The following is a 25,319-nucleotide window of genomic DNA, read 5'->3' as shown; positions in this document are numbered from 1 at the left end:
GTCAGCCAAAACTGCATCACAACCCTCTGCTGTCCAGCTCTTACAAGAGCTGTGAGGTAACACGAGATTGAAATAAGTGAGAAATGGGAGAGGACGCCACAGGCCTCCAAACTGGCACACATTACCGAACCCAGCCTTGGTGTGATTTACCACTGCGCTAATGATGTCACTTCCTCAGAAGCACCATTACAGTTTTGTGAGGCATTTACCAAATAGCGCTTATTGTGCAACAGAAGCCACAGCAAGATGTCTGTTGTGGGAGGCGAGCTGATCAATGACAGTGCTGCTGGACTGGCTGTACATCAGAGAGGTCTGGAGATGTACAGAAGTCTAAAAATACAACCCAGTAATTTTTAGCAGCTCTCTCTGCACCACTGTAGTCTTTTTCATATTTCCTGTTGTGAAACTGTAAAGGTTGTTTAGATACCGTGATACAAAGCATCTGAGCCTCCCCGTGGACACAAATGGAGATTCTCTGAGGATGGATCACAAAGCAAATCCATAACGTACACACACACACACACACACAGACCCACACACAGTCTGCAGAGCTGTGTTAGAAGCCGATGTACCATACATCATGCTTTCTCTCTCTGCCAATAATAAATTAAGCCACTGATATGCACAAAAGGATTATTTTACAGCTAAAAATGGAATAATAACCACATGGACTTAGAGTTCAAGGAGAGAGCATGCAGTTTTCTGAGAAGCACATAAAACTGAGACTCCAACTCTCAATAGCTGGTTGATCACACGCATTATGTTAGTTTGATTATGCTATTGTAGTTGGACTAGATTATTTATATTGAACAGCTATTGGATGATACATTTTAAGTAAAGATTTGTGTCTAAAATTGTCATTTTGGAAACACGTTTTCCAACCAGCTATCTTCAGGAGATATCAAAGCTGTGTGGACAATAGAACAATAAATCAGCCGTTGACCGTCAAGCATTGACCTTTTTTTAAGTAATTCAATCATCGTATTAAAAAAGCCTAAAATGGAAAGCTGCTGTAAAAAAAAGTGTTCTTATTTTTATATTCCTGAGACGAGCTGATTGTAGCAATCAAATCAATGAGCAACTGTGTGAACTGTGACATACAGCAACAGGAGCTAAATCAAACAGAAATGATGCCTCATTATGGAAGAAAATACAACAACTAGCTGTGAACTGGAAGCATACTGAGCTCTAACAAAGTTTGACATGCAGAAGCATAAACAGACCTTTATCGGCTCATTGAGCTGTTCTTCCTGCATCAGACGAGGCGTTCACTTTGAATTCTACCGGCTGCTGATGCTAACAGTGAAACTCTTCCTCTCCACCCCCAGAACAGAGCAGGATGCTGAAGGATACAGGCAGACTATGGTGTGGTTTCACACAACATTTGGACAAACGTCACAGCATGACTCAGCAGTTTAACCATGAGACTCCATACTTTCTGTCTAACCCCTCAAATATAAACACTCAAACATGCTCACAGTGATCCCATGGTATCCATTTCCTCTCCAGCTTACTGAGATTCGGCAAATCTGAAGTCTTTCTAATCCTTTCCCTCTGCTCATTTCTCTCTTCCTCATCCCTGAATCAGGCTGCCAAGCCAACGCAGCAGATTACAAACTGATGTTTGGCTTGGGAAGCAACGTTGTTGTGCCTCCCGCTGGCAGCATGAGTGAATTCTCTGTGCTCAGTTTGACTATTATGATAACAGATGCTGAAGTCAGTACTGGAGCCTCGAGCTGGTGATGACTTCTACCTGAGTTTGAGTCAGAGAAGCAGAAAAAAAGGGGAAAGCTGTAAAGAGGAAAAAGCTAGCTCATGTCAGTTAATCTGCTCATTGCACTAGAAAACAGCTGAGGTATCTCCATGTGTGTTTCTGTGTGTGCGTGAGAGTGAGTGAGTGAGTGAGTGAGTGAGTGAGTGAGTGATATTATCCCTGAGGTGATGGAGACAAAACAAATATACTGTAAGTCAGAAATTCATAATTAATTAATTCAAAATTAATTTATAGTAAACTTCAATCCAGATGTCTATCATCCCTCCCTTATAATGTTTTGATTAAATCAGTTGCTGCTGTAGCTTCACGTATTGTCTAAAAGCAACATTACTTTTTGGTTGTCACCAACTATGCCAGTGGCCTAACTGTTAAACTCGTGGCTTCAAAACGGCAGTCCAGAAACCAATGGGTGACGTCACGGTGACTACATCCACTTCTTTTATACATGTTCTGTACTAATATAATGGCAATCCATCCAACAATTTTTACTCATGGCTCATGGTACAGGAAAAGTCAGGGGATCGCAAAAGTCATTAGGATTCATCCTCTTGGCACCATGGATATATGTACCAAAGTTCAATGGCAATCCATCCAACAGTTGTTAAACCATGTCACTGAAAAAAACAAAATAGCTGGCGTTGCTAATAAAAAAATCAATGAGTTGCCAAAACAGCAGCATCCTCTGGGGCCCATGAATGTCTATGCAAAAAATCATGACAATTAATCCAATAGTTGTTATGTTTGAGTCTACACCAAAGTAGTGACTGACCGACATTACCCTTCAAGGAGCCATGCTGCAAGCCTAGCTAAAAACACTGGGGAAATAAGTTTCCTGCCAATATCCGAACCAAGTGCGAAGGCATTTACTACTCACTTTTACAATCCTTTAAATCACTTCACCAAATACCTTATTAAGTGCTTTGTCATGCTGGAATGAGAAACTAAATTTATGTTATCATATTAAAAAAAACACACACACACAGGAAACACGTTTACATCTAAACATGTTTTAAAGGGGTTGGATTCCCAGCCGCACCAAAGCCTCATCAACAACATAAACCATTTGGTGGACATCGTCAAACATTCAGTTGGATACATCTACCTGCCTGAGGGAATGAGACAGAGAGATGGCCCTGTTTTGCCAGAGACATGTACCATAAATAAAGCGTGAACTTACGTTGACGTCCACACCTCTGCACCTTAGCAACTGCCAGCCACTGTGAGAGAAAAGACTACCCCGAAGGACAACTTGCAATCACCATAAATAAAAGAATAATTGCTTCAGAGCTGTTGTTCTCTTCTTGACTGCACTGACTGCAGCCTTGTTAAACATGCAGTTTTCACCTGCTGCTGATCTGTTTGTGCTGGTTAAGGCTCTTCTCTCTGCTTAAGACAGCGATACCTGCGTGGAAGAGAAAGGTTTGACGTTTCCCCTGTCATCGACATCTTCTGAGAGGCCCAGAATTGGTAGAATATGCATGAGCGATTTTTAGCTGTACTCTCTGCATGTTAATCTAAAACTTAGACCCTGATTATGGAAATTCTGGGGTTTACATGTATTCTGTAACAATCCTTCTCTAACAAACTGTTAACAAGCCAATAAAAATCCGGTGACATGAGATGATGCAGTGAACTTTCACTGTGCCTTTCACTTAGTAGTATGCTGAGAGGCATGGGAGCATCCTAAAAAGGCAACATCTCTTTCTTGATGCAGTTTGTTGTGTTTAGCATATGTCTCACATTTCAAGACTACACTCCCTTGACATAGTTATTAATTGTGCAGTTTTTTTCTGATCAGTGCACCTGCAGTTACCCTGAATGACAAAGCTCTTTTATGGCTGGCAAATGCAACAAATTGACACCCAACCTTTGTGGCAGCATTTGTAGTTGAGATTATGTTACTTCAGAGTTTTCATAGTCATTTTTCATGGGAGTTTATATTATTTTGTCTACCCCCTGCAGGTCACAGGTAAGCCCCCCATCAATCCAAAAGGACCAGGGGCTGAATAATGGTTTAAAAATGTCTTCTCAAAGCAGAGCTCAGATATAATCACAGCACATTTGCAAAATCACATGAGGGGTGTAATAAGACTTCTCCAGCGTATCACTGCTCTCATTCACATGCACCTGTACGTGATTGTTCAACATCCAATTCTAAAATCCTGAGCATTAACATGCTGCTAAAACAGCCTTCACTTTCTAGGAAGGCATTTCCTGCAAATTCCTGGCTGCACGGATTTGCTCCTTGCTACAAGAGCATTAGTGAGGTTGGCCAGTGATGTTGGGCTATAGCGCCTGGGTCCAATTCATCCCAAGGGTGTTAGATGGGGCTGAGGTAACACCAAACTGGGAGAACTATTTCTTTATGCTCCTGGCTTTGTGTACTGGGGCATTGCCACATGAGGCCTTTCCCAAATTGTTGCTGCAAAATGCAAAAAAGCCCACTATTGTCTAAAATATAATTGTATGCTGTAACATTGAGAGTTATTTCCCTAAATTGGAACTGAATATCAAATCAGATAGCAGCGTCCACACACTTTTGGCCATATGCATGTAATGCATCTCATCTGATGACATGTGTAAGTACATCTTATTTTCAACCCTACAGGAGCCACAGGCCTCTGCTGTGATGGTTTTTGGTTGGAGGGTGGTGTTGGGGGGTGTGGATGGGCAACCCTTATCAGACTCAGCCCTAGGCGAGGGGCGGGAGGAGGCGGAGGTTTTAGCACAATCTGCTCACCACCTGCTCAGTGGAGGAGGGCGGGGGCTTTACTATTTTCATACCTCGCTCTCTCTCTCTATCACATAACGCACAAACACAGATCACCGAGGTGTGTCTGCTCAGAGAACACAGTTAATGCAGGTTCCCCAACCCATCCTCTTTCTGAAAGCAGAATGAGCCATAGCATGACTGAAGCAAAGACTGCACACACGGGCTGTGCACAACAAACCAAACACCTGCTTCTTGTCTGGCTGCACATGCTCAGTAGGCCCCCAGGGGAGTGCTGTGTGTCTGCCCTGCTGCTGCTGTGTGGACTGGGCCATTCCTCATTAGACCCCATCTGGCATCAGTGATGGCTTCAGTGTAACATGTGTGACTCAGACCCAATCGTAACCACACAACCTATTCAGTCTGTGTTTTCTCTGCATACCTCCAATCTTCTGGAAGATATCACCCACATACTTTTACACTGTAAAATCTGCTGGAGGTGATCCTAAAACTTGGCCATCGAGTATCAGAGTCAAAATTACCATCACCACGACATCTACAAAAAAAAGTGCCAACATCACATCATCGAGATTATTTCAGAGAAATCGCCACTCTGTGTAAGCATCTAAAGCATATTTTAAAGGAACATACAATCAATCAAAATACAATATGTATGAGCATACTGACAATAATGTCACACATACATTTAATAGAAAAGAGCCATATGGAAACAATTGTAGCTTGCATCATCACTTTCTCTCCCTGGCCATTAGTGATGTGAATTAGAGCTCTTTGAAGGGAGCCGGATCTTATGGCTCCGCTCCATTCTGAGAGCCGGCTCTTTCAGTTCCCAAACTGCTCTTCATTTAGTACCACTTTTGCTGGTCACTGCCTAAGCTATATTCTTATTTGAAATGAATATGCACGATTCTTCATCTGCAATACATTTAAGTATTCTGTCATATTAATGATTAAAAATATGTCAAGAATAACTATCCTAGTTGTATAACAAAAATAGCACCCTACTACTGGCATTTGTATCTAAGCTATTCATCATTTTTACTAAGGTGGCATGGATATTCAGTAACATATTGATGGACAATACCAGTGGTTCTCTATGTTTTAGTCAAATAATTGTGTATACATCATTTATTAAATGTATTTAATATGTTTGTAGTTTGGAGTCAAATTGCAGGAATTACTCTGCTTTCCAATAATCTTTCACATGTTTAATTACGCTCCTTCTTAAAATTACACTACTGCCATATTTCAAAGCATACCATGAGTTTTTGGATTGATTTTCTACCTTCCAAGAAGCCAGTAGTTTCCATTTATTTGGATATCACATGAAAATGAACTTCAAGGCTTGAAGTGTGCTTAAGGTTTGTTAATTAGTTTTAAGTATTGTAATTGTGATAATGACTCAGCAGTTTAACAGTTCAACAGTCTAACAACAGCAACAATGCAGGAAATTTCCAAATCCATGTTTTTCTTTTCACAGCATCAATGTTTGCTCACTGTTTCATGTTGTTTGGTGGGTATTTAAGGAAAACACAGCTTCTCAGTGCAAAGAATCATTGCCGGAGTATCAGTTCTCTGCAAGCTAATTTTCATACTGTAATGAAAATATTGGCCGACAGTAGATGTTGGGAAGTTAGGAAATGTAAAAGCTTGTGGTAAGCTTTAGAAAATGGTCAACAATAATTTCAAGTAAGGCTGAAACCATTATTTTTATTATTGATTAATCTGCCAATTCTTTATTTTTTTTTTATTTTAGTTAATCATTTGGTCTATAAAATGTCACAAGAAAGTAAAAAAGAGCTGCCACAAGTTCCTAGAGCCCATGTTGTATTGTCCGACCAATTGTAACCCACAGATGTTTAGACTAAAAGAAATTAACAACTGATTAGTTATCAATATGGTTGTTGATTCATTTCCTGTCTTAGAACAAAACATTTATTGACTGATTGTTTCAGTTCCAATTGGAAGTATATGCCATTTGTAGTTAATGGATAAAATAAATGCAAAACCACCAATGTGGTCATTTAAAGATCACTGGGCATCTAAATCACAGCCAACCGAGAAGACAAAGTCTGCTCATATCACAACATCTGATGTACCTACAGAATCGCTGCCTGCAGGTACATTATTGTGCATAGGTTTTAAGCAGGTGTGGAAAAATGCTGTAAAATAAGAATGCTTTCAAAAATAGACATGTTAATAGATTATATTTATCAATTAACAAAATCCAAAATGAGAGAACAGTTTATTTTAATTAAAATTAATATTCGCTGTGTATCTTCTACGTACACTTGCACAAGGTCACGGATTTTGTAGGCATGTCATCTGGTGTGTGATTACACAATTATACCAGACAGGGGCTAATGATCACCAACTCAATACGTAGCTCGGAACACAATCATTAACTGAAACAGAAACAGCTTTGTGTGAGGAACTGAAGAAGAACAGCCAAACTCAGCTAATGATGCTGAGGCTGCTGAAGACAATTTATTGCCAAAAGTCAAACACCATGGCAAGACTGAGCCCAGAAACAAAACACAAGGTAGTTATACTGTATCAGCAAGGTCTCTCCCAGGCAGAGATGTCAAGGCAGACAGGGGTTTCCAGATGTGCTGTCCAAGCTCTTTTAAAGGAGCACAAAGAAACGGACAATGCAGAGGACCAAAGATGCTGTGGTCAGCCAAGGAAACGTACTGCAGCAGAAGAAAGACACATCATGCTTACTTCTCTTTGCAATTGGAAGATATCCAGCAGTGCCATCAGCTCAGAATTGGCAGAAAACTGTAAGACCCTGGTACACCCATCTACTGTCAAGTGGTCTGGTTAGAAATGGTCGTCTTGGAAGACTTGCGGCCAAAAAGCCTCCGACACGGGAACAAGGCCAAGCGATTCAACTACGCACAGAAGCACAGGGACTGGGATGCAGAAAATGGTAGCAGGTGCTCTGGACTGATGAGTCAAAGTTTGAAATAATTGGCTGTAGCAGAAGGCAGTTTCTTGGCCCAAGGGCTGGAGAGCTATACAAGAATGAGTGTGCAAGCAAAGTGAAGCATGGTGGAGATTCCTTGCAAGTTTGCATTTTGTTAATTGATAAATATGATCTATTAACATGTCTATTTTTGAAAGCATTTTTAGTTTACTGCATCTTTCCCACACCTGCCTAAAACTTGCCTTTTGAACAGTAGTGTATATCAGATGGGACTACTAGCCTAACAGTCAGTAACACTTGTGAGAAGATAAAGAGAGTCTGATATCTATCTATGGCTGTAAATATCTGATTCTGCTTCCTGGTGTCCTAGTAAGCGTATGGCAGCATGTCTTTTATTGGTGAGTATCTGTGTACAATACATCACTGACAATGCTGCATGCATTGGCATCACCGTGACGGACCCCCAGGGAACAGCAGGAAACTTCACAGCTGGAATCTCAAACAGCAGGAAGCCTACTCTACACCAAAGACCTAAAAGGAACAAAGCCTGTAGTACATAACTGGTGTGGTTAGATGGCAGATGGAATACAAATGCAGGTTTCACAGCTCAACATGATATCATCAGCTGTCTGATATTTTGTTTCTTTGATTTTCCGTCGAGTGGTTTTCGCCAAAGTGTTTTCCGACATTTTTATTCAGACCCAGCAGCCCTGTGACATGTGGCTGGGGAATTGAGTCACAGAATTCCATCTCACATATGATGCAATTGTGGATGTACTGCACGCACAAACACACACACACACACACATACACACACCTCACTGCCATTAACACCACCCTCGTCATCACCACTATCAGAGAGGGCAGGGGAAAAAGAACACAGATGCTTGTTTGGTGCTATCTGTTAACAGCATGGGCTGTCCCCCTCAGAAGTGTAGAGCTAACTCTCATTCATTACTGTAACAACACAACAATTTATCCGCCTGTAGTACCCAAGTCCTTGATATCTCTGAGTGTATTAGGCCACTGGGGGAAATGTTTATAATATTCGTGGATTTTTTATGATTTTTTTATTTCGGTGTGATAAAAGACTTGATTGGTCTATTAAATTTATAGGATTAGACATAAAAACAGACATTCCAAGATTTTTATCAATCAACCTCTATATAGAACATGGAACACTGCGAACTCAAAACCAGTGGCAAAGGACACTAAAATTAACATATACATGATTCCTAGAAGAAAAAGTACTTTGTTTTGGGGGCCTATCCACAGTCCTGAGCTCTTTAAGGTATAAGATTGACAGAATAACCCTCTTACATGTGAACATTGATTTAAGATTAATTAACTTTATGCAATTTCCAAACTCTGTCAAGAATGAAGTCACCCGACTACTATAACTGCTTTGTTATTTGACATCCCAGCAGTTTAAGCCTTACGTAGTGGACTTTACTCATCTGCACATTCTTTGGTCTGTGTCTTTCCATGTGAAGCAGAGCAGATTATGTAATTTTGATACTTTGCACCATAGAAATGAAACCACAAAGGATCTTTGTGCAACTACTCCACCGTCTTTACTGTTAGATCATTCTGTGCAGCCGGAGCTGTCCACCTGCTCAAGGTGCCGAAACAAACACAGTCCTGAAACAAGCAAACCAGATAAAGTGGATCCATGGAAAGGAGGTTTATGTTTACGTGGCACTTTCTATTGTCTGCCTGTTCAGCACATGTGATCTGTACAAGTACACAATACACATCTCACTACTGCAAGCCCTTTTTTCAATCTCAGCTAAGAGTCTCCTAAAATATTTATGTCATTGTGATACTCAAAGATGACCAGCATTCATTTGCTCTCTGTTCTTGGGAGACTTACTGTGCTCTCTTCCCTTTGCAGCATTGGATAACATTTTAAAGTGACAACCCCCTGAAAATATTTTGATTATCAAACACTCAAAAGACGTAAACTCCTGCACACTGTCAGCACTTCATTGAGAAAGCAACTTTTCGGTAACGTTTGTCAGGGATATTAGTAATGTAAAAGGACTCTCTGTGTCTTCATTTAAAAAAGTGCCTAAATACCACTCTCCACTTCAAACAGTAAGACCTTTCTCCACATGAAAATTCTCTGTTTCAAACTCAGTCTCACCTGCATGGCATGACATATTTTTCAGAGTACTGCCATGCAGATGCTATCCTCGAGTGACCCTGTAAAATGTCAGAAGGCCATTATTAATCTGGCATTTTAAAGGCCACCTCCGGAGTTGTGAATTTTTGGACAAGGCAGCTATGGAGTCTGCCATGTTCAATGTCAAGACCACATATAAAAGATTCAATCAAAACACATGCATGCATATTCATAAACATCAATTGCAACTATGTCAAAGAAAAATGTACTCAGTAAATAAACATCCATGAGCTCAGTTTACCCTCAGGAGCAAACAACAGAGCCAGTCAGACAGTGTTTAAAACTAGTGAATATGCAGTAGAATTAGCATCGATTCAACAGGTCACACTACTTGCTCGTTTGAACAATAAAGGCTTTGTGTCTGTGCAGCTCCAACAGAGTTCAGGCTGAACAACAAGACTACAGCAGGGAGAAGAAAGCATGGTCACAGCATGGCTGGAAGCCTAAAGATTTATGAGTATCATCCTAATGTGAACCCAAAATTGCAGTTATGGGTGCTCATTGAAGATCTAACACCCATTTAACTCCATGAGGAACAATAGGTGTTGTAATGAGAAGGAGCAATGTATCTGTTTTGAGTGCAATAGTCTGACACGTTGCCAGAAACATCCTCATCCTAACCAACCAATCACATCATTGTACCATGATGCAGGGAGCTTTTAAACGTTTACATTTCACTTCTTTTTAAAATCGGGGAATTAATAATTGAAGGAAAGGGTGGTTCTCTCTCTAATGAGGCAATTTTTGGCGACTCTGTTTTCCCCCGCTTACTGCAGCACTCACCACAGTCTGCACACCCACCTTCCTCCAGATCTGTAACTTGATGAAAAACGATTGCGCAATAAATAGCGCAATAAACCCGCCAGTCCGCGTTTAGATCACCAACAGGGATACATTAGTTTTATAATTCCCTTCGCTCACCTTACAACGCTTCCTGGTCGCTGGCGTCTGGTGACGATGGAGATGCTCCTGTGTTTTTTCCCCTCGAACACCAAGAAACAAGAGAAACTCCCACCTACTCAGGGGCCGTCTGACAATTAAACACCTGCCATGAAGGCTGCTAAGGGAGCGTCTGTGTTTAATCTCCGAAATCCTGTTTTCGTCTCTAATTTTAGGATATAGGCTACTGATCATCGACCCCAACATGTATAGCCTACTTAGCCTATCTGATTGTCTTGCCTAATTAGAATGGCTTATTTTGCTGATGAAATTAATATATATATTTTTTAAAGCTAAACCCCTCCCCCCGAACAGAATGGTTCAGGCAATGAGACACACAAGGTAAACAAAGTGTGGATTTGTTCCGCTGCTGAGTAACAGCAAAATATAATAATAAATCTATAGGCCTATCACCAATCTGACAGCACTCAGACTAAGAGGTAAAATAATCGAGAATGTATTGCCACCTACTGGAAAAATGTATTTCTTGCATTGTTTCAAACAAAGTCTACTGTTATTAAACCCAGACTGTCTAAAAGCAAGTCTTTTTTCCAGTCCTTTCACTTTATCAAGTCAAATAAACGTGATTGGTCGGCCTGCAATGAACAACCAGCGGTGAAAAGCAACTAAGTACGTGAGGTTGAGGTACTTGTACTTTGCTTGAATGTTTCCATTTCATACCACTTTATACTTTTATTCCAGTATAGTGAGCCCGTTGTTTGTTAGAACTTGGACAAGGCAGCATAAGCTTGGATTTTGATGCACGCCTATTCAGGCTGTTACGGTACAGGTACTGGAGCGGCCAAAAAAGGACGAAAGACTCACAATAGATATACCTAGAACAAACTACCTTGATGTAGGATAAAACCATTTATTCCATAAGTAGTTCAAGACACTGGATTTGGTAGGTTCTTACACTACTTGCACAATACTATCAACTACTTTCTGCTGATCAGCAAGAATTACTGTACTGTATTGATTGAAATGATTTCAACAGACTGAACAGCTAGTGGGCGGTTTGAGGAGGTTGAGGGGGATGCTTTCCGTGGTGCTGAAGTAGCGGAAGGATTTGTTGAGCCTTTTTTAGTCCTCTTAGTTTTGTCTTGGAGCTATAATATTCACTAAACTAGATAATTGTTCCTCTTTGGAGTTTCAGGATTGAATCCACCATGAATTCCCAACTCAGGGGCTGGGCCGCTGGGCATTAGGCCATCCTTCCCTTCACCTCACATCCCCAGCCTATAGGTTACTCTAATTGATGTTGTTTTTCCTAACATATTTTCTTTTTACGATCTATACAAAATGGCCAGATGTAGTGTATAGTTGTAAGTATGGTTTGTTCACAACTGTCTCATTTTGCTATTCATACTGATTGTGTTTGTGTGTGTGTGTGTGTGTGTGTGTGTGTGTGTGTGTGTGTGTGTGTGTGTGTGGTTGGGTGGGGAAACTACACTGCAGTGCAGTGAGTAGGCTAACAGTGACAGTGTTCTTACTCACTCTTAATAGTTGGCTTATCCATTACACTACTGAAGTAGCCTGGTGGTGCTAAAACCAGGCAATTCCATTTACTACTTATTTTACTGTGTTTTGTGGAAAATGCAACTATGCATAATTTTATTCCATCAGCAGCACTTTTACTTAAATAATATAAAAAGGAGCTTTAAATGCGGAGTTAGAAAAAAAATGACCAATAAATTAAAATAAATGAACAAAAGAAATTCAACTTTATGGAATCATAAGAAAATAAAGATAGCTAATAAATATTGTTTAAAATAACTATGCAAATTGTTAAGTCAGGTAGACAACAATGGTAATGGAACAATATAAAAAGAACACTGACCTTTGTTTTGAATATCCTTCACTGTAAGCTTGCAGTAAACATAGACGGACAGTTCAGAAGTTTGTACATGAGTTACATTTATTCATTTAGCTGACGCTTTTATCCAAAGTTACTTACAATAGCTATATATGTCAGAGGTTGCACCTGGAGCAACTAGGGGTAAAGTGTCATGCTAAGGGACACATTGGTGGAAGTGTCACAGGGGGGAATTCTCTCACACCAAAGGCATGTGTCTTATGCTCCATCACCCCCCCCAGAGAAACAGACAAATCCATCCACAGCCACCTTTCACTTGGGTGGAAACACATCACATATTTTACATCATATTTTAGCATTGTTCTGAGATAGAGTACAAAAAACACAAACCTATCCTTTAATCTCTTTTAGGGCTGCAGCTAACGATGATTTTTATAATTGAAGCTTCTACAGATTGCTTGGCAGTGGTGGAAGAAGATACAAAGAATTTGCGTCAATACTTTTTAGTAATTGAATTAATCGATGAATCATTTCAGCCCTAATCTCTTTAAACCTGTCAGTTGCTGGAAGAGGCATTCAAGTTGGTTACCCGTAGTACATTATATATTACTTGTCGTTGATATTGACATTTCTGTGAGTACACTGAGTACTTCATTTGCAGGTTGTGAAGAAGTCAGTCATCGTCTAGCAGGTTCACTGTGAGGGCATGGAGGGTTGGACGGCATCTCATGTCTCCCTCATGTTGTTCCTAGATTGACAATCAAAATAATTATTATTATACAAATATTTTTACAGCACATCAAGCCGTATAGTGTAACAGTTCTACCAATGTAATTCTAAAATAATAATAATATTGATAGCAATAACAACAAATCCATCCAGCTGCAACTACCTAAAGACAAGTCAAATTTACACAAATGCAGTGACTGAAACAATGGATGAAAATTAGAAGCTAACCATAACCTTAAACATGACAATGAAAAAGATTTATAAGCCATTGCAGTAGGGCTGGACCCGAATATTCGACTGGTGACAACCTGCAACTAGATTGCAAAGCCCCATAAACACCCAATCTTCATCGGACTCACTGATTCGCCCTGTGTTTGAGCCACTGCTGAATCTTTCCCCGGTAAAGAGCAGGTGTGGAAAAATGGAGAGGAGAGAGAGAGAGAGAGAGGATCAAGAGAAGCAGTGTTTGTAAGTGGCGGAGCAACACAGTCTTTTTTAGATGAAGAGGTAAAACTGAAGTAGTAAATCCCTTGAAACCGTTCGAGTCATCAACAATTGCGTTAATTCACTGTACCGGCAAAATATTCCACCTCTATACCACTATATACTATACTATACTCTATACGCTGAGTACAATAATCACCGCTGTCCATTTCTTATTGTCTCTGGTCGTAAGTCCAACAAAACCTCTTGCTCTGGCCAGTTTTCTTTGTTTTTTCTGTGCGGCTTTGTGATGGACTGAATTTAAGTTGCTACTTTGGAATGGACTGAATTTATGTTGATATTTTGTGATGGAGTGAATTTATGTTGCTACTTTAGTTAAACTGGATTGAACTATGGCTTGATGTGCATTTTGAGTTGATTGCATTGTGTTATTTTGAGATTTGATGAAATACTTTTGTTGTGAACTGAACTTTTGAGTACTGGTTTTTCTTAGCAAACTGTTTTATAATTCAATGCGAGGGTGTACATTTTATACATGCGTCCTTTGTGATATTTGTGCAGTAAACATAAAAATCTTAAATGTCAGGAGAGAGACCTGACTGGTACCCCTGTAAAAAAACTAAAATTTAAAAGACAAACTGTCACAGACTATTCCTTCAATGGGTAGGTATTCAGTTTTAATTTTTGGGATGTGGAGATTCGCACAAGCACCTACGGTTCTCTCCTGCACAACGTTGCACACACACCAGCTTGCACAGCCCTTTTCAGTTTCTCTCTTGCTGTATCATACAGCAACAGACACATACAGACTGCTATCTGTTCGCTTTCGACTTTCATTGTCAGCTGTATGTTTCACTGCCCAAAAAACACAGCTCGCGTTTTGACCGCGCTTTTTCACCCACAATTCTGTGTTAACAACCGCAGGTGAGCTGCTTGTGGAGAAGGTCTATAGTACATCTCTCTCTGTTTGTGTCTCTGCAACTGCAAGTAGACTGCATGGCTACTGATCATTGATGGAGTTGGTCTCTTGAACGGATAGAAAAAAAAAGGTCATGCTCAGCACATAAAACCTGAGTGAAATTGAGGATTTTCTTATGTGTTCAGGGCAGCCCAAGAATTAAAAAATAAGCTTGTAAAATGCTTTTAAAGTGACCATGTACCGGAAAACTTACAAAAATAAATGCAAATGAGGAATGACAATTGAAAGTAGATGGCTCTATCCTCCTAGTCATCACAAGACAACAACATCAAATTTCACTATTACAGTAGAGAGGTCCCAATCTGTATTGACTGCACATTACGTGATCAACATTGTTGCTACGGCAAAGGTAATCTTAAACTCACCCGAAAGTCATGAATCCTTAAGCTCTCTGCAGAGCCTCTACTGTCTTGGCCTTCTGACTGTACAGGGCAATCAGTTGTGGTGTGTATCTCTCAAGCTTGCAGTAGAATTGGTTACATAGGTTCAACATTTGTAAAGTCATGGAACTCAGCAAACACCTGCAAACACATAAATGTATGTAGATTAATGATTTTCAACTTGGGCCTTGACAGGAGAACATAATGCATCAATTACTTGTTTTAAGCAGGATGGCTGACTACAGAATACAGTTTTTACCTGAGAAATGGACATGGACCACTGCATTGACAAGAAAAGAAAATGCAGGGTTGTCCTGCAAATTTCTTTAACCTATGTTTTGCAGCATCAAAATGAAAGATTATGTGGCTAAGAATTGAGTTAGCCAATCAAATATATTTTAAACTGGACTAATTGTACAATATTTCATCATTTAGCTTCTATCTGAAGCAACATTCCCACACCGACACAGAACCTTGTGTTTTTTCTCAGCAGTGCCATTTTTGGTCTGAACAGGTTTGAGACAGAATTTCAGTCAAGTACTAAATAGTTTAAGAACCATAAAGGAGTCATTGAACCATATCATCATAAGTTAATAACAGCCTTTAACAGAGTCTACCGTGAAAAATGTTTGCACTTAATGCTGTAATAGAGCTACTGTTGTATGTGTTCAATCTTGGCTTTTGATAACTGCCAATCATTCTGAAATGTTTAAAAGAAATCTATGAGACTTTTAAATTGCTAAATATACATATTCATTATAAAATCTCACAGTCACAGCTGGACTAATGCACTTTTCTAAAACAGTACAATATCCCTCCTACATCTCAAGTCAGGGCTAAAATATCCCACAGTTTGTCTGATTAGCAAGCCAGCAATTGACGCTGAAATATGCAAATTGATAACATACCTTGGATAGCTGTAGTCCAGTCAACAAGAACATCATCAAATGCTGATTTTTGTTTTTTTAAATACAATATTTTATAATTTATCTGACTCACCAATATCAGAGCTGCTTTTGCAAGTCAGGTGATGATGGGCAAGATGAAATTCCTTCAGCAGCACTCTATACTCCTTAATGGGCACACAACATATGAACACCAACTTTTGATTAGCTTACAAAAGGCCATGTAAACACTTCTCACAAACATGTGATATGGGCATGGGAGTTTATTGTTGTGATAAATGTATTTAGACTTAGTCACCAGTTTATTAGGTACATCAAGCTAAATTTATTGCGGTCTAATCCAACAATCCTACAATAAATCATCCCTTCATAAAAACATTCAGTTTTGGTTGAAACTGTACGATCATTTTGGATCACAGTGTGACAGTCACTTCCATTTGGTCCAACTACAGACACTACATCTTTAAATCTCCTTTTCAAAGCACCTAACTTTTTAATTGGTATTGGTATATAACGAAAGTTTCAACAAATATGGCAAAAAGTGTTGTAGAAACAAATTGCCTAAACAGCCTTAAAGAGAACTTGGTTGTTTATTGCTTACTTATTAACTGTTTTTGAGTGCTTCACCCTTAATGCTTTGAGTTAGTAACGTAGCACTGTTCGGGAATACAGCAGGTGAGGTTTTATGTGATGCTGATTCCCAGGAACCTGAAACGTTTCACCTGCTCCACCTCATCACCACTGATGTAGACAGGAGTGTGTCTTTATATCCTTTTTCCTAATGGGGCAGGTCTCTGTAACGATGTGGGCACAAGAGTCTCTGAATTCCGTTGCTTGGTCAACATGAATCCCATTTTGTCCAGACCGAAACTTTAGGAGCAGATTTAAGTCCAAGCTGGGCCAACATGGCTCCTTTCCTGGCTCTCTTTCCTCTCCTCTGTGTGGTCCGGGTGTGTGGGCCAGGTCAGGTGGATCTTTAATCCAAAAACCTCGTCTTCATTTTCCAATGACTGTACTTATGTCAGAGGAAACGTGTGAAAAACAGATGAAAAACATCTGTCAGTGCTTCTTCTACAAGCACTGCCGGTTGCCATAGCAATGTATAGCAATTAATTGGTTAAATGGGTTGGAAAGGGTTAAGATTAATAAGTTAAACAACTGCAATAACTAACTTTTATTTAAAAATATTTATTCTAAGCTACTTAAGTATGCAATAACATCAAACGTTTAACTTTGCTGTGTTTACCTACCTAACTACCTCCCAGCTGCTGCTGCTTCTTCATAGCCTACTATTTGGGGGATTTAGTGGATCAGATCCACAGCCTATGATCAGATCATAGAGGATCAAATATGATCAATGCTGCGCAACGAGCTTCCCCGTTTGGTGAGCGTGTCAGAGGTGTTCAGCTGCAATACGTTTGTAAACACAGCAGTGGTTAAAAATGCAGTAAGCCTACACAACTGTGTGTTCAAGGCACCACTGTTTCTGTTTAAAAACATATGTTTTGCTACGTTTTGTCGGCGCTGAATTCAGCCAAGCTCCAATGGTGACGTCAAGCTCCTCCAGTCGCGCCCTTGCTCACGCCTCGCCCCCTTCATATTTCAGCAATATTTGGCGCCAAAACTTCGAATCGGTCAAATCCTTTCCGGTGTTAAAGAGGTGGTATTATGCTTTTTGGCTTTTTCCCCCTCCTTTATTGAGTTATATATCTTTTTTGTGCATGTAACAGGTTTGCAAAGTGTAAAAGCCCAAAGTCCAGCCCAAAGGGAGTTCCCATCTCCCACAGAAAGCTCTGCTCTGAACCGCTTGAAAACAGCTCCTTTGTAGTCCAGTCCTTCACTTCCTTTACTTGTGACGTCACAATGAAAACACGTCATAAAGCTTGCCAAGCGTCTAGGGGGGGTCAGGCACGCCCTCAAACCAAGCTAGTATGAGCGGAGGCCCTTTGGCTCGACTCGCCTTCGTTGAGGTTCCAAGCGAGCTGAGGGATACTAAAATGTAATGTGAAAGCAAGACAGACTGCTGATTGGTCAGAGAGAATATTCACTATTCACTGCATCATCATTGCCTGCGCCAGACAGAGGCCAGCAACAAAGTATTATATTTTACAGTTTTCGTATGGAATTTCATAACTAAATCCACTTCTGAGAAGTTTTGAGGTGAGAAATCAGCTGTGTAGTCTGTGTTCAAATATTGACAGTTTTAGGAGAAGTGATGGCGGAACAAAAATGTGCTTGAATATTGTCGGAGTTGAGGAGCTCCGCAAGTGGCTGCGGGGGAAGCCTGTGCCAGCCCGCGGGAGGAGCGTGTGAGGCCGGCCAGCCGCCCGCTCACAGAGCCCTCTGCTCCCACCGTCACACAGACCGCTGCTGCAACAACGGCAGAGGAAAACACAGCTGGAAGGTTTTTATACCGTATCATATCTGTCTTTACAATCTGAGGAATGTTGAAACGTTTTAACTTAAAAAAGAGAAAGCTGTGTGGATCGCTGGTGTGTGTGTCGCATTGAACATTAAGTCACGGCAGTTGTGTGTGGCGTCGCTATGACAACAAGCTACGTACTATCTCTGCAACGGAAAACGGAGCAGGCCCGAGTAGAGTCGAGTATATCGATTTGAGCTATGGTAGCATTTTTCGGTAACAGTTCAACGTTTAGTCCTGATGGTAAGATGTGGAACAATGATGTTGTAGACTTCAGAGTAACTTATCAGCTACAGACCGCAGACAAATGTGACGGAAGTTGACAGAAGTTGAACTTCCATATATGGTTTGTCCCAGAAGCCACCGCGCACAAAATGTGATGACGTTTATCTCGACCGCTCGGCCCACGCATAGTTGTTAAATAAAAAAAAGAGTCGTTAGAAAAGAGGTGTCAAGTGTCAACGTAGTAATCAGTGTACGCTTGCCCTTCTCTGCTTCTGATTGGCTAGTAGTCCTTACCTGGGAACTGCACATGCGCAACTCCCAACAAAGATTTTATACAAGTAAGATGCATCACTCTGTAACTCAAGAGAGGAGCGTACAACACATAGGGTGAAAAGAGGAGCTGCAGCAATGTGGAGTATGAGAAAAATATGGTGTTTTTTAAAAATTAAACCATGTAAACCTGTTCTGGTACAACCCCTAATTAAGATTTTGAACCTGAAAATGAGCATAATACCACCTCTTTAAAGTGACGTACAAAGCTCGAACGTCATCGGTCATTTATACAAGCATCATCACGCGAAACGAGCCTTGACTCCTCTATATCAAACATCCTATCAATTCAGTTCAATTCAAATTAGCTTTATTGGCATGAATGTGTAACAACAATATTGCCAAAGCATCATACAAACTACATAAGAACAATCAACCTCATACATTTAATTAAACAAGTAATTATTGTGTTAAAAAATAAAAATATATTAAAAATGAAAATAAAATAAATAAATAAAACAGTAAGTGTGTGTATATTAATAGAGAAAAAAATAAAAAAATAGATTAAAAAATAATAATAATAATTTAAAAAACAAAGAAATCAGTATCAAATGTAAAAACAAAACAATTACTAAAATGTCAAGCAATCAAAATAATAATAATTTGAACATTTTTACAATTATTTATCAGACCAGTTTCCACTGGCTGTGCTCACTTCATGGCATGAGGAGACATATTTTGCAGCAATTATTTGACATTTGGGCATTTCTCACAGTATATAGGGGAGTTTCTGTGTGTCTGATATAAATTTGAATTCGGTGTATATTTGGGAAATGTTTGCAGTGTTTTTGTCTTAGTGTTTTATATTTAGGGCATGAGATTAGAAAGTGCAGCTCTGTCTCTACCTGTCCTGTGTCACACTGGCAGCAGAGTCTCTCTCTTGTGGTAGCCAGCTCTGTCTGTGGCGACCCTTTTCTATGGCCAGGCTGTGTTCACTCAGTCTGTATGTTGTCAACATTTTTCTTAGTTTAGGACATTTTATTGTGCTCAGATAATTTGCCAGTGTGAATTCTCTTTTAGGGTCAGATACCATTGTAATTTACTTTGTGTTTTGGTCGTTTCTTTCCAGTATTCAATATATCTTTCTTTCTGCTTGTTGATAATTTGGTTTATAGATTACCCATCATTACCAGCTGGCTGAGGGGACTCTTCTCTGGTTTCAGCTCCTGGTATGTTAGGGCTTTGTGATGGTATGTCTGGGGGTTAACTGATTTTAAGTGATTGTAAAATTGAATTGATCTTTTCTGTATTTTTAGTAAGAGGGGGTATTGGCCGAGCTCTGCTCTGCACAGGTTATTTGGTGTTTTTCTCTGCACCTGCAGGATGCTCTTACAGAACTCAGTATGGAAAGATTCTATGATTGTTGTGTCCCATTGTCAAATTCATTATTTATTTTTGGCCCCCAAATTTCACTACCATATAGAATTATTGGTTCTAGTATAAACTGGAAAATTTTAAGCCAGATTTCAATTGGAATATTGATTTTAGTGTTTCTTTTTATTGCATAGAAAGCTCTCCTTGCATTGTCCCTCAGATCTTTCACAGCCATGTTGAGGTTTCCTGTGTATGTAATATTAAGGCCAAGGTAAGTGCAGTTTTTTGTATGTTGTAATTTAGTGGTGTCTAAATAGAAATTGTGTGTAACCTGATTTCTGTATTGTTTCTGAAGAAGAAGGAGAAGAACGCTGTTTGTTTGTTTCCAATCTTTATGACACATTCACTTTTTGTATACATGTTCTTAATCAAATCATATGTTTTTCCACCAATGCCACTTTCAAGTAGCCTATAGAAAAGGCCCTCGTGCCAGATGGAATCAAAGGCTTTTTGGAAGTCAACAAAACAGCCATATACCTTTCTTTTCTTAATGTTTGATTCTTGATCAGTTAACCCTTGTGTTATCTTCGGGTCAAATTTGACCCGTTTTGAAATTCTTTTGTATGAAAAATATGGTTTTATTTCATAAAATTACACCAAAATAACATGGATGCTTCCACACTACGCTCTAAACAAACAAACAAAATGATCACTACTTTCACTGAATTGTGGGTATTTTATTCAAATGTGTTCCATATTTGGTCTTCCCGGGTCAGATTTGACCCGGTGTTGCAAAAGGGTCAATAAGTCACGGTGTTTTGGTTTTCAGCAGATGAAATCCCCCCCCCCCACACACACACACACCCACCCACACACATACACACATACACACACCCACATCCCACACCCACCCACACACCCACCCACCCACCCACATCCCTCACCCACCACACACCACATCCCCCACCACCACCCCCCACACCCACCCACACACCCACCCACACACCCACCACCCACACCCACCCCACACACCCACACACGCGCCCCCACACGCGCCCCCACACACAAAACTTCAAAGATACAAAACTTCAAAGCTACAGTACATGTAAACTTGTTCTTTTCACACCTTTGAAATGCCTTTCAAAACAAAAACAGCTTATAAAGTCTGAGCTTTTGCAGCCTTTTACCCATTTTAGTCTGACATGCAGACGGGGGAAGCACAATGAAGAGACGCTATAATTTGACAGAGGCTCCTGAATTACTTTGGAACCCTGATGAGAGTTGAGAGACCAGGAGAAATCTGAAGAAGAAGAAGAGGATGTATCAGAGGAAGAGGACAGTTGCGAAGAAGATGAGAATAATGCTTCAACAGATGAGGAAGAATCAAGTGATGAGGAAGAGGAACCTCAGATGGTTGAGTGTTTCCAGTCAAAAGATGGAAGTTTGCTGTGGTCTTCCATCCCTCCTAGTGACAGACGTCACATGTTGGTAGCAGAGAGAGAGAGGAGCCCCAGGGGTCCAACAAGGTACGCAGTGGCTCGCGTTGATAGTATAATGTCTGCTTTTCAACTGTTTCTGCCAAACCAAGTTGAAAACATTGTGCTGAACATGACCAACAAGGAGGGGCGTGTTTATGGCAATAAGTGGAGAGAGATGGATGGGATAGCTCTCCAGGCATACTTAGGTCTGTTGATTCTCGCTGGAGTATATCCATCCAATAAAGAATCCACTGGAATCCTCTGGTCAAGCAATTTTTGGGGCCACAATGTCCCTCAAAATGTTCCACATTATCTCATTCGGTTTGACGATCGAGATAGAAGAACAGCACACCGTGCACGTGACAAACTCGCTGCCATTCGTGATGTATGGGACAAGTGGGTGTGTCTCCTGCAGCAGATGTACAACCCGGGAGCTGATGTGACTGTGGAAGAGTGTGAAGATCTGGACAGCGTGCAATGCCAGGACCAGCTATGCATTCAACATGCAAGTGTACACTGGCAAACCTGCTGATGGACAGCCAGAAAAAAAACAGGGCAAGTGTGTGGTTCTTGAGATGGCAGAAGGTCTCCGTGGAAATTTTTTTTACATGTAAATGCTCCGTAGTTGTATAGCGCCTTTCTAGTCTTTTCGACCACTCAAAGCGCTTTTACACTACATCTGCATTCACCAGTCACTCACATTCATACACTGAGCCTAAGTGCTGAAACGGAAACTAACATTCACACACATTCATACACTGGCGGAACAGCCACCAGGGGAAATTCGGGGTTCAGTATCTTGCCCAAGGACACTTCGACACGCAACCAGGGGGAGCCGGGGATGGTACCACCGACCTTCCGATTAACGGCCAACCCGCTCTACCTCCTGAGCCACAGCCAAGAAATCCAGACAGATGGACCCTCTACCTCCGCAGCAGCTTCTACTAACCCAGCTGCAGCCACAAGGAAGAGGTGCCGATTCTGCACTGGCAAGAGTGATCTCAAAACCTGCATCAGGTGCCAAAATTGCATGGCAAACATTTGCAAAAAACATGCCATTACCACCACACACTGCCTATCATGCAAATGATAGCACATTCACACAGAGACACACACCTGCACTTACACATGTAAGTAATAAACATGTATATTATACAAGTTTTGAAATGTTGAAGTTTTAAGTTTTAGAAATAAATGTTGACTGTTCTATGTAAATGAATTTATTTAGCTCTTTATTTACTCTGGTATTTGTGAATAAAATTCCATCAAATGTTGACCTAGGAATATATATCAGTCTGTGATTATCCAAAATATATATAATAATAATTTCTGCTGGTTTCCTAAAAAAATTTAAAATTTAATGTAAATGAGGTTCATTGAAGTGTAAAATGAATTGGTGATGAGCTGGAATAAAGTTTGCTGACATTGTGTAACACAGAATTGGGTGATCATTTTTTACATTATGCTTTAGAAACAAGCAAACCAGACCGGGTCAGTTTTGACCCATAAGGACAACAGGTGTATATGTGCTACCATTAAAAATAATGCAATGCTTCTAAAACAGTATCCTGACTCAACTTTGACAAATACCAGTCTGTGATAGTCCATCAACTTATAGTCCTCTGATTTATACTATTAGTCAAGATAACTTAGAGTTTCTGCATTTTTTAACTAAAAAATAAGATAAATGAGATTGATTGACCATGAATTCCAAGAAGAAGTGTAGAACTAGTGGTAATGAGTTAGAATGGAGTTGGCTAAGAAGGTGTAACACAGAATTGGGTGATAAGTTAAACTGGATGCTTTAAAACCAAGCAAACTGGACCGGGTCAACTTTGACCCGGGAGGACAACAAGTGGGATTATTTGCAGTCATTAAAAATAATGAAATGGTTTAAAAACACTATCCAGACCAAACTTTGACATATACTAGTCTGTGATAATCCATCAACATATAGTCCTCTGATCTTAACTATTATTCAAAAGAATTCATAATTTCTGCTTTTTTTAGCTTATAAATTTCGTATAGTTTCATAAAAATGAGACATATTGACCATAAATTCCATCAAGAAGTGTAGAACTAGTGGTAATGAGTTAGAATGGAGTTGGCTAAGAAGGTGTAATACAGAATTGGGTGATAAGTTAAACTGGATGCTTTAAAACCAGGCAAACCGGACCGGGTCAACTTTGACCCGGGAGGAAAAAAAGTGCATGGTTGACGGGAAGAAAACACAAGGGTTAAAGTCTGGAGGGTAAATATATGTTCCGTTGTGCAGCAATTTGGCAAAAAAACAATTTGGCATTAATGCAGAATATTGTGGTCATCAAGAAAGTTGACAAGTCGTTTATTAATGATGTTGCAGAATATTTTTCCCAGGTTACTGGATACACATAACTCCTCTGTAGTTATTTGAGTCATATTTATCTCCGGATTTTTGAATTGGGGTTATTAAACCTTTGTTCCAGATGTCTGGAAAACTTCCAGTTGCTAGAATCGTATTAAATAGTTTTAGTATAGCCAATCTGATTTTATGGTCTAAGTATTTGATCATTTCGTTGAGGATTCCATCAAAACCACAAGCCTTCTTTCCTTTCAGGGACTGGATGACTTCTGTTAATTCTTGTTCTGTTACCGGGTAATCTAGAGGGTTTTGGTTGTTTTTTATCACCACCTCCAGAGTTTTCCATTTTGTGAATATCTTGTACCGATCATCATTTTTTGTAATATTACTGTATAATTCACTAAAGTGATTAATCCAAGTATTTCCATCTTGGATCGCCAATTCATCCTGCTGGGTTTTGTTTAGGTTGTTCCATTTCTCCCAGAACTGGTTGGACTCTAAGGATTCCTCACTTTCACAGAGCTGGTTCTTGCTGTGTTGTTCTTTCTTAGTTTTCAGGGTGTACTTGTATTGTTTCAGAGTGCCCTCATATTAACAGCGTATGTTGTGGTTATCTGGGTCCCTGTGCTTTTCATTTGATAATTTCCTTAAAGTTTTCCTTAGGTTTTTGCATTCAGTGTCAAACCATTTGTTACCGTTCATTTGTTGAGGTTTTGGTTTGGAGGCTTTCAAATTAGACAATAAAACCAAATGAAATATTGATGAAATATTGATTAGTTAAATCATGTATGTTTTGATTTTCCAGTGCCCCCATGCTGTATGGGGTCCATCTGTATGGGTATGTGCTGTTAAACATGTGCTGTTCACAGGCACTAGGGGCTCCAGATTTAGACTGAACCTTTTCAGATAGATAGTGATTTTGCTGTGGTCTGAGATGGGTGTGAGGGGGCTGACTGTGAAAGCTCTGAGAGACATTGGATCTAGATCTGTAATGAAATAATCTACCGTACTACTGCCAAGAGCTGAGCTGTAAGTGTAGCGACCCAGAGAGTCCCCTCGTCGCCTGCCGTTGACTATGTACAGACCCAGCGTACGGCAGAGCTGTAAAAGCTGCATACCACTTGTATTAGTAAGCTTGTCAAAGCTCTTTCTAGCAGGACATTCAGGGAGGGGGAAGCAGGTGCTTCCAGGTAAGTGTTTGTCTCCCTGGGTGTTCATAGTGTCAGCGCTTTCCCCGTTCGAGCGTTCAAGTCCCCACAGATTAATACATTTCCCTTGGTTTTATAATGGTTAACTTCCTCCTCAAGAATAGAGAAAATATCTGGGTTGTAGTAGGGGGATTCTGATGGAGGTATATAAATGGCACACATGTAGACATGTTGCTCAGCATAAATCATC

At 40.1% G+C, this 25,319-nt stretch overlaps 1 protein-coding gene across 1 annotated transcript in view; it reads right to left on the bottom strand.

The window, feature by feature from the left end:
* The window catches only part of tmem63c (transmembrane protein 63C), a 30,890-nt gene extending 20,232 nt beyond the window's left edge, over positions 1-10,658 (bottom strand). Inside the window, exon 1 of the mRNA XM_038729540.1 lies at positions 10,541-10,658. The gene's annotated coding sequence lies outside the window, so the exon portion shown is untranslated. The remainder of the gene's footprint in view (positions 1-10,540) is intronic.
* Positions 10,659-25,319: the final 14,661 nt, after the last annotated feature.

Source organism: Micropterus salmoides, unplaced genomic scaffold, assembly GCF_014851395.1.
Source record: "Micropterus salmoides isolate LMB-PRFRI ecotype aquatic unplaced genomic scaffold, ASM1485139v1 Ms_hic_scaffold_19, whole genome shotgun sequence".
In the NCBI taxonomy this organism is placed as follows: domain Eukaryota; kingdom Metazoa; phylum Chordata; class Actinopteri; order Centrarchiformes; family Centrarchidae; genus Micropterus; species Micropterus salmoides.
The sequence above is the reverse complement of the archived record's forward strand: the minus strand, read 5'-3'. Positions and strand labels throughout refer to the sequence as shown.